General features: G+C 47.5%; 1 long non-coding RNA gene across 1 annotated transcript in view; it reads right to left on the reverse strand.

The window, feature by feature from the left end:
* The window catches only part of LOC142001198 (uncharacterized), a 30,755-nt gene extending 22,954 nt beyond the window's left edge, over positions 1-7,801 (reverse strand). Inside the window, exon 1 of the long non-coding RNA XR_012642410.1 lies at positions 7,751-7,801. This is a non-coding gene — a long non-coding RNA (uncharacterized LOC142001198). The remainder of the gene's footprint in view (positions 1-7,750) is intronic.
* Between the last annotated feature and the right edge of the window lie 3,120 nt (positions 7,802-10,921).

Genomic DNA, 10,921 nt, shown 5'->3' on the forward strand with positions numbered 1-10,921 from the left:
AGCTGGAAACTCCATTTCACTCTGATGCTACCACACTTCAAAAGCTTGACAAATCCCAAGACCAGCATTCTCCGATGTGCAGGAGTAAGAGCTGGGCAAAAGTAAAAATAAAAGTAAAAATTAAGTGGCCTGATTTTCAGAGGTGCCTTATTGCAACTGAAGTTGGTGGGCGCTTAGCATTCTCAAGATTGATCATGGTCAAGCCACTAATTTAAGTGTTTAATGGTGGATGTAAGCGTCCGTATTTGGAGATCTAGTTTTGAAAAACAAAACCACACTGTACTTCGGTTTCCCTCTTTTAAAGGGGGGTTAACAGTGCTGCTCTCCCTCCTTTGTACAGATCCTTAAATCCCGTAGATTCAAAATGCTACAGCAGTGCTGTGGAAGGTGTAAGCAGTAGGTGAACCATGCAATGTCTGACGGCTCAGATCAGATTGCTAGCCCCTTCTCTGTGTGTTTAAATGAACGACTTCATTTTCTTGGGTTTACAAAGATGGGCTGTATCTTATGAAAGCAGATTCTCTCCCAGGCTTGCCAACACTTGCTTGCTGGGTCTTTCTCAAACAAAGAGAAACACAGAAATGCAGGGGCTGGATGAAAATTAATAAAAAAAATGGAAAGTGCGAAATACAATGGGAAGCCCCAGATGCTCCACCTGCAGGTTGGGACATGGATTGGGGGTTGCTTTCGGCTCCTCAGCTTCCAGTGCTAGCTTTTGCACTGCTGCTAGTGATAGTGCTGCCTTCAGAGCTGGGGGCAAAGCAATACCACCTGCACCTCCCATTCCCTGGGAGCTCCTGCCCCCCCACCCAAACTCACTACTCTCCTCAGCCACCACTTATTTGTCTGGAGCAAAGAGTTGGGGGAGTGGGAAGGGCTGACGGTTCTGACCGGGAGTGCAAGCTCTGGAGCTGGGCCTGGGATGAGGGTGCAGGCGAAAGCTCCACATTTGAGGAGGTCAGGGAGGCAGCAGGGCTAAGGCAGGCTCCCGTCTGGTCCTGAGACTTTACTGAGCCCAGGACTGAGCTGGCAGGCCCAGCTCCTTGTGGCGGGGAGAGGGAGCAGGAAGGTCTGCATGCTGCTTTTGCCTGCATGCACCACCCTTGCAGCTGCCATTGATCGTGGGTGCTGGCCAATGGGAATGCAGAGCTGGTGCTTTTGGCAGAGGCAGAGCATGGAGTCCCTGAGCCCTAGTGCCTAGGAGCCAGATCTTCCAGACACCTCCAGGATGCAGTATGGTGACAGTATATGTAGGTATCAGCCCGGCTTAGACATTCAGCACCACTAACCACTGTTCCCAGTGCAATTGTGCCACCACTCAGCATCGATTCAAATTCTGCCCATGTGGTTAGCAGAGTGCCCACAGCTATTTTTTCCTGTAGTTTCTACTAGTGGTTCACATTCACACATGGCTTGGATCACATAAAATTTATTCCACACGTGGATGGGAAAAAAATCTATACATTGACAAGACGATTAGAGGGAACATTGCCATTGACTGGCCTTTTAATGGCACAGTTGGCAGCACTGACCAGAGCCACCAGGACTTTTTCTGGCAGTCATTCAGACAACTCTAGGCCAGAGAGCACAGGCTGCTGGCCAGGCACCCAGGTCTGAAGGAAAGCACTGCCAACAGCACTAGTGGGACTGTGAGGGTGTGTCTACACTAGCCAGCTACTTTGAAGTAGCTGGCACAACGTTGAAATAGCATGCGTTGTGTCTACACGCGCCATGTGCTATTTCGACGTTAACATCGACATTAGGCGGCAAGACGTCAAAATCACTATTCCTAGCCAAAGATGTGAATAGTGCCCTACATTGATGTAGGGTGTGTGTAGACAATCCATGTCTCACTACATCGAAATAGTGGGTCCTCCATGGCGGTCATCAGCTGAGGGGTTGAGAGGTGCTCTGTCCAGGCCCTGCAGGGCTGTATGTTTGCCGCGTGCAGCAGCCCTTAGCCCAGGGCTTCTGGCAGCTGCTGCTGCTGCTGCTGGGTGTCCATGCTGCCTGCAATCGGTTTTTGGATCTGTGGACCTCGTGCTGTGCAGGCCAAGTGTTTCTGAGAGGGGCCCTTTAAGGTGCAGTTTGCTCTTGCCCCAGAAGGGCTAGTCCAGCCTGTGACCCCCATCTGCAGTCTTTGCTGGCCCCTTATTTCGACGGAGAGTCCTTGTGTGTGTGGACGCTCCACATTTCCTTCCGGGGTGGCTCCTTTCAACGCTACTTTCCGGGGCGGCTCCCCATCGCTACTTTGACGTTGAACATCGAGGGCACCAGCCCTGGAGGATGTGTAGACGATACGGATTCAAGCAGCCTATTTCGATGTTCTTTCTTTGACATAGGCTTCTTCGATGTAGTGTGCTAGTGTAGGTGTAGCCCAAGTGTAATATTTGACTTTTGCAGTAGGATATACGGCTGCGGGGGGATGGAGCGGGGAGAGTTAAAGCAATTATTGAGCACCCATAGGCCTTGCAAGAGTCATTGTGGTGTTGTTTCTGTTTGACTTTGACAATGGCAACAATTGCAGCTCCAGCACATCTCAACCTAGACAGCTGCAGCTGTGTAGTTGCATCAGTGGATTTTTCACACCACCTGAGCTACGTAGTTACACTGCTGTAAGTTTGCAGACTTGTCCCTGGCATCAGGGACCATTTCCTGCAAAAAAATTCTCTCAGATAAAGGGGAAATGAAATAGAAGAGTTGTTTAAATAAATGCCTTAGTTAATACTTTCATTGCAGATGCTTCAACACCTGTTTTTCCTTCTTCCCTGTACTCCTTAACAAAAGGTTAAAAGCGTATTTACTGGGAGTATTTGTCACAGCATTAAGCAGGCTGAGAGGATCGCTTTAAACTCAGTCCTGAATCTTATTAAAACTATTTAGTACTAACACCTTTGCCACTTCAGGCCCTTACAATCCAACTTGATTAATACAACAGGCAATGTCTTAAGTCCTTCTTAAACCCTGATTCAGCAGAATTTGTGTGATGGTTGGCTTGTGCCTTGATCTCAGTTGTAAGGAACGTAATTATTTTGTGCATCAGTTTCTTCATCTGAAAAAGAGATGATAGTAATACCTGCCTGCCTCATATGAGATTGTGTAAATTCATTGGTTTAGGTGTGGTGCTTTAAAGTCAGCAGATGGAAAGTGCTGAAAATTGCAGTTTTGCAATGTCATTTTTACAATGCCAAAATCTTCTTGTCTCATTCATGCAGTCAGCCCTGCTCCTGGGTAACAGGAGAATTTCATTTTGGGACTTTTTGAGAGGACTTCTCCTCCCATTGTGTGTCGCTGGAGTAATTTGCTAGAAGAGGCCCCACCTGCCCTCCCCCATAATCACTTGTCAAAGGACTAGACAAGCAATGAGCAAACATTTTATGTCAGGCTCCACTTCTTTGTCCTTGCAATTAGCAGTCCCTCCCCGCCCACAACCTGTCTAATGTAATCCAAAGTGACAGAAGTTTTGGTAATATTCATATGAGAAAAAAATCCTTTCTGTATATGTAAGTAAATAAATACATGGAATGTAAAAATATCATTCATTTGTGTATAACTGTTAATACACATACATAAATACGGTAACATACTACAACATATTTAATGCGATGGATGAGCCTGACACCAAGCAGCTGATTGCGCTGTGCCCCCACTCACGAAATTTCAGGCTCCCCCAAGGCGGCCTGCCCCCTACTTCATGCTCCCCTGGACTAGACAAAGATAGACAAAGACAAAGTAGGCGGGCCAGCCTGGTGCTCTGTGTATGCTCTAGGGAGGACTGGATCATTTGTGGCTTCAGGGTCAGCTAAATGGAACTAGGTAGAGCAATAAATAGCCAGGAGGAATGGATTCCCCTCTGCCTGGGCCAGGGCCTGTTGGAGCCTTCTCGCAGGTAACCAGTGGCCTGGGCTGGGGCAATTAGTTATTTTTACTTGTTCAAATTCTGTGATGGGCAGCCCGGGGGGGAGCACTTGGCTGGGGAGGGCTATGAGCTTGAGCGGGGGAGAAGGGAGCCTGGGGAGAGAAGGGTGTGAGGGAAGAAAGGGGGAGAAGAAAGAGGAGGGACTTGGTGGGAGAGGCAAGGGAGCGAGGAGGTACCGCTAGGACAGAGCTCAGCTCTTCTCAGTGGATGGGAGATGACATTTGCCCGGTGAGAACAGGACTGGGGATTTGGCTCCTTCACACTGAGGCTATTGAGTCTGCCTATCTGGTATGTGCAGCTGGCACCACCACGCTGTCTCAGTGGGAAATTTTGCTTTCTTGGCTCCATGACGGAAAAGGTGCTGTTGTGAAGCAGTAGCCAGCCTGGATTTTACTGACAGGATCCACATCCCTTGGCGATTATGGTACATTGTCAGAGTCGCTCACTGTGATTGAAACACTAAACATCGGAAGGGCTCGAGCTTACTAGTGTGAAGAAGCGAGAATGAGGTGGCAAGTTTTGCAGTTTGGTGCCAGTAATTTTCTTCCTGTCAAAGGGTAAATAAATGCCAGCCACCCATGATGCCTGACCCCTTGTTTTGTTGTGTGATGAAAGGCCGGAGATTTCTCAATTAGGTGCAACTGGCGCTTGCCATTATGTGTTCCCCAGGATCAATGAGAGAGGCTTGGGGTGTTTCCAAGAAGCCTGCATGTCAGCTATCAGAGTATATAGAACAAGGTGTGTCTGACTTTTCTTATTCCCATATTTAATTAGTACCTTCTGCATGGTGGGCACGTGAGACAAGTCATACTCCATTTTGCTGAGAAAGAAATTGAAGAAAAGTGGAGGTATCACAGAATCACAGGGCTGGAAGGGACCTAAGGAGGTCATCTAGTCCTGCCCCCTGCTTCAAGTAGGATCAACCCCCACTAAGTCATGCCAGCCAGGACCTTGTCCAGCTGGGACTTAAAAACCCCAAGGGATGGAGAATCCACCACCTGTCTAGGCAACGCATTCCAACGCTTCACCACCCTCCTGCTGAAGTAGTTTTTCCTAATATCTAACCTACACCTCTCCCTCTTCAACTTCAGACCATTACTCCTTGTTCTGCCATCTGACACCACTGAGAACAGTTTCTCACCCTGCTGTTTAGAGCTCCCCTTCAGGAAGTTGAAGGCTGCTATTAAATCACCCCTAAGTCTTCTCTTCTGTAAACTAAGCAAGCCCAAATCCCTCAGCCTATCCTCATAGGTCTTGTGCTCCAGACACTTAATCATTTTTGTTGCCCTGCGCTGAACCTGCTCCAGCAAATCCACATCCTTTTTATACCGGGGGGGGGGGGGGGGAGTCCCAAAACTGGACACAATATTCCAGATGTGGCTTCACCGGTGCCAAATAAAGAGGAAAAAAATAAGTTGTCTAGATCTGCTCAAAATGCTCTTCCTAATGCTCCCTGGTATGCCGTTAGCCTTCTTGGCTACAAGGGCACACTGTTTACTCATATCCATCCACCATAAACCCTAGGTCCCTTTCTTTCGTACTGCTGCTGAACCAGTCGATCCCCAGCCTGTAACAATGCTTGGGATTCTTCCACCCCAGGTGCAGGACTCTTTATTGAACCGCATCAGATTTCTTTTGGCCCAGTCCTCCCATTTTTTCAAGGTCCTTCTGGATTCTCTCTCTACGCTCCAACGAACCTACCCCCCGCCCCTACTTTTGTATCATCAAACAAATGTTTAAAAACCATGTTTCAAGAGTAATTTGCTTGGGTTCATTCAGGGAATTTGGCTCGAAGGGGACAAGCATGAGGTGAGCAGGCACAAGGGAAATGGAGAGATGAGAGGAGAGAGAAGGGGTCAGGGCCTGGGAAGGGCGGGAGCAGGACCTGGGCAATGGAAGTGGAAGTTTCACCCAGGCTGATGTATTATCATCTTGACTGCAGCAGGATCACAGCTGCAAATGAGCCCTGATGTATTTATATCATTAGACTATAATGAGCTCATAGGAATAAGGGACTTCGAAGTAGCTGGAGTCCTTTGGAAAAAGAGCCCTGTCTGGATGAGATGCGCGGCGGCGATGTGCATCAATTTCAAAGCGCCGCGGCCGCCCTCATGCCAATGAAGCGCTGAATATGCATTTCAGCACTTTATTAGTAAACTTCGAAATGGCCATTTGCTTGGCCATTTCGAAGTTTGGGGCATGTGTAGACACGGCCCTGGTGTAGCAGGCAGCCCCAATGGTGTGTCTGCCAGCACAGTAAACTCTGGAGTGCACACCATCTCCAAATTCCTCATTCACTGAAACCTCCCTGATAAGCAAAGCGAGAAATGCCATTGTGTGTGTCACATTGCTGAGGAACCCAGACAAGGCTAATGAAATCACTTTCATAGAACCATAGACTTCTAGGGTTGGAAAGGTCGTCTAGTCCAGCCCACAGCCTGAAGCAGGATCAACCCCAAATAAATCATCCCAGCCATAATTATGTCAAGCTGGGACTTAAAAAACCTCCAGGCGTGGAGATTCCACTACCTCTTTCAGTAACACATTCAGTGCTTCACCACCCTCCTGTGGAAATAGTTTTTCCTACAATCCAACCTACAGCTCTCCCGCTGTAAGTTCCGACCATTGCTCCTTGTTGTGCCATCTGTCACCACTGAGAACAATCGCTCTCCAGCCTCTTTAGAGCCCCCTTTCAGGAAGTTGAAGGCTGCCATCAAATTGCCCTTCAGTCTTCTCTTCTGCAAACTAAATAAGCCCAAATCTGTCAGCCTCGCCTCACAGGTCATGTGCTCCTATGTGATTTTTGTTGCCCTCCACTGAACCCACTCCACTGCATCCACGTCCTTTCTATACATGGGTAGGGAGGGTGGCATAGAACTGACACAATACTCCTGACATGGCCTCCCCAGTGACAAGCAGAGAGGAATAAAAACTTCTCTAGATTTGCTAGAAATGCTTCTCCTAATGCACCCCAATATGCCATTAGCCTTCTTAGCTACAAGGGCACACCATTGACTCATATCCATCCTCTCATCCACTATAAACCCTTGGTGTTTTTCTGCTGCATTGATACTTAGTTAGTTGTTCCCGAGTGTGTAACAATGCTTGATATTCTTCCATTCCAAGTGCAAGACTCTGGAGTTCTTGTTGAACTGAATCAACTTTCTTTTGTCCCAATTCTCGAATTTGTCTAGCTCACGCTGGACCCTATCTGTACCCTCCAATGTATCTACCTAATTTTGCTGAGGATGCAAACCATCCCCTCATGCAGGTCATTAAGAACGATCTTGAGCAATACCAGCCCTAGAACTGACCCTTGGGGCACTCCACTTGAAACCGACCACAGTCCAGACATTGAGCCATTGATCACTACCTGTTGGGCCTGTCCATCAAGCCAGCTTTCTATTCATCTTACAGTTCATGTATCCAATCCATACTTCCTTAACTTATGGGCAACAATTTTGTGGAAGACTGTATTAAAAGCTTTGCTAAAGTCAACGTATATAACATCCATTGCCTTCCCCATATCCACAGAGCCAGTTACCTCATTATAGAAGCAAATCAGATTGGTCAGGCACAACTTGCCCTTAGTGAATCCATGTTTCCTAATCATGATCACTTTCCCCTGTTCCAAGTGCTCCATCATAGCTTCTTTGAGGATCCCCTCCATGATTTTTTCCAGGGACTGAGGTAAGGTTGCCCAGTTTCCCTGGTTGACCAGTTTCCCTGGATTGTCCCTCTTTCCTTTTTAAAAGATGGGCACTATATTTGCCTTTTTCCAATCACCCCTAATATCTCCCAATCTCCATGAGTTCTCTAGCTTATTTATACCTGGCCCTGCAGATTTCCAAGACCAGCATCTGATGAAGTGTCTGTGCTCACGAAAGGTCATGCTCAAAACTTTTCTGTTAGTCTATAAGGTGCCACAGGACCCTTCGTTGCTGTTACATGTCTAACTGAGCGTTTACTCCTGGACATTATGAACTTCCCAGAAGAAAGTATTTTCCTGTATTTCTTCATCTATTCTCAATAGTTTTGTGGCACGTCTTACCATAATATCGGATCACCTCCCAATTACAGCTGTCTGGGCTGTTATTTTGGGGCGTGGGGTGGGAGGATGAGGGAGCATTGGAGGATTTTGTTTCCCCAAAAAATGTCTGTTTCAAAGTGATTATGGGATGAAATCAATTTTGACTAATTATCTGATTTGGAAAAATGTTAACGATGGTTTGGTAAGTGTTGACAAGTTCCATTTTCCAATTAAAAAAAAAATTGTTCTTGGGACTGAAATGTCTTTTCCATTTCAAAATTCAACTTAATTTATATTTTACTACGTAGCAGCATGCCTACAAATTAGGCATTGCAATACTCTGCCTAAGCACTCTTTGTGAATCTAGCACAAACTGTAGTGCTTCACAGCCTTCATTCCAAGGAGCTCAGGATGTCATTGCTGGTGACAGTCATCACACAAATGCCTTCCTCTGTAAAGAGAAAAAAATATATAGTTCACAAGATTGTTTCTCCAGAGGACAAATGGTAGCTTCCATTGTTATTAGGCCACGATAAACATGTGTTATATGCATGGAGTGCATGGAGATGGGTTGTGAGTTCCGGAAGTCCCTGCATGTAGGCTGTGTCTACACTACCACCTCCCTTCAAAGGGAGGATGGTAATTAGGGTGTAGGCAGCACTTCACTAAGCAAACCTCCACCCCTCCCCCGGCAACTCCAAAGTACTGGAACGCATCTAGCCGCAGCTCACCCGCCGGCACTTCGAAGTGCCGGGATAACTTCGAACTCCCCTTACTCCTCAAAGTTTTGAAACTTCGAAGTTGCCGCGGGGGGCGGGGAATTCACTTAATAAAGTGCTACCTATGCACAGCAACACTTCATTAGTAAACTCCCAACACCCTAATTACCAGCCTTCCTTCGAAGGAAGGTGGTAGTGTAGACAAGACTGTAATGTATATTGCCCTTATGGCTGCTTTTGATTCAGTAGACCATGTTGCATTATGGCAAGCAATAAAGGGCATAGTTGGCTCTATCATTCTTCTGGGCTTGATTAGAGAGCTGCAGAAAGAAACTGCTGCCAATGTTCATCTGGGAAACCAGATGTCAGCACCTTTTATGTCAATATCCAGAATTTGGTCTGCAAGGTATGGTGCATTCTTGGCACTGCAGCCAGCAGTGTCAGGATCAGCTAGCTCTTCTCACCATGGGAGGGTGAAAAGCGATAAGTTGTAGCCTGCTGATGACCATGTCCACACAAGTCAACCCCACCTTCCAGTGGTGCAGACTGGCAACTGCCTCCATAAGGAGGCAGGCTAACGGGGCTCTGGCCACCTGGAGAGGGATGGGCTCCGCCAGGTTTGAAATCTGCCCAAGACGCCTCATGACAACTAACACAACTAACGCCATACCGCATCAGTCACCGCCTGGGATACCAAAGACCGTGCATTCCGTCGTCCACCAAGAAGATTGTTTTATGTCAGCTACTGGTGAACCAAAAACATTGTGCGCAAGAAAATACCTAACCGTAGGCATATGGAATGTAGCGACGGCTGTGTGGCTAAGTACTGAAGAACAGACAATAAAAATCTCAGGTCTCACTCATCTTTTATACACCCAAGAACGTTGCACACCAGCCAACTGATTTTATTTTCATTTTTGCATCCTTTTTATGTATGTGTGACCAGCTGTAAAATACCTACATACTGGTTTTGGTGTGTCTTGATGGAGGGATGGGAAATTTTAGATTAAGTTATACTTTGCAATAAGTGCCTGATCAATCATTGTTAATTTATTTTGGCTTATTTAATAATAACACAAACCACAATGAATTAATTTCATTTTACTGGAGTGATGTCACATTGTGTCACCTTTTTAACGTGATCTCTCCCTCTCTCTTTCTATGTCTAAAATCTTGGGTGACATAAACTTTCTAGGTATAAAGACACAATGTTTATTAGCCCAAGCTACATTTATACTGAGTTAATAGGAAGCATCATCCAGACTGGTGTTTCAGAGGGACCCAGCCCCACAAGCAGTGACTGGTGGGACTGGCTGGTGCTGGAGGACTGGGCAACGACTGGTGGCTACAGAACTTCAGGACGACCAAGGGGACATTCCTGGAGTTGTGCCACTGCTTCACCCCAGCCCTCGAGCCCTCGGAACCTGCATGAGGCCAGCGCACCCATTCCAGAAAAGAATGGCCTTTGCCCTCTGGAAACTGGCCACCCTAGACAGTCGCCAATCCATTGACAACCAGTTCAGGGTGGCCAGGGCCACCATTGGGGCTGTCCTCAACGAGGTAAGCCATACCTGGGTCACACCCACAACGCATGCACGGGCCAGGGACCAGTGGTCAAGGGACACCCCACCCCAAAGGGGCACCATCAGGAACCTGGGGGGCAGCCCCCACCAGGGACAGGGGCAGGGATGGGTGGGCAGAGAAGGGGCAGGGGGCAGGTGTCCCAGAGATGCCTGCCCTGCAGGGGATGGGGGGGCGGAGATGGGCAGGCATGCTGCACCCGACCCTCATGAGTGTGTCCTAAAAGTATTGGTGTGGTTGACATGGTTTGGCTGGCCATCCGAGCACAATCACATTTGAGATCCTGGGTGCAAACCCTATTCTAGTGGCCCCTGAAAGGCCTTTACTCAGCTGGTGTAACTTGAAGTATCTCAGGGGCTGCACTAATGCACTCTAGGGCTCTCTTAGCATATGACTACAGTGTAGTCAGAGGTATGGCTGCAGCACATACAGACATACACAACAAAGCTCCAATCGCCATCTCCAATACCAATAGCAGTGAGGCTGTGCCATTGCATGCCTGGGTCTGTGCAGCTTCACAGCTATTGTTACTGGAGCTGCTAAATCAAAACTAGTTCAGATGTGTTTTTACGTGCTGCAGACATACCTCTGACTGCAGTGTGGACATGTCTGCAGCCCCAGGATAAGATATGTGCATCATTAAGTCCCTCTGAAGTGTAAGCAATGTACTGG

The sequence above is a fragment of the Carettochelys insculpta genome, chromosome 24, assembly GCF_033958435.1.
Source record: "Carettochelys insculpta isolate YL-2023 chromosome 24, ASM3395843v1, whole genome shotgun sequence".
NCBI classification, from domain to species: Eukaryota; Metazoa; Chordata; order Testudines; family Carettochelyidae; genus Carettochelys; species Carettochelys insculpta.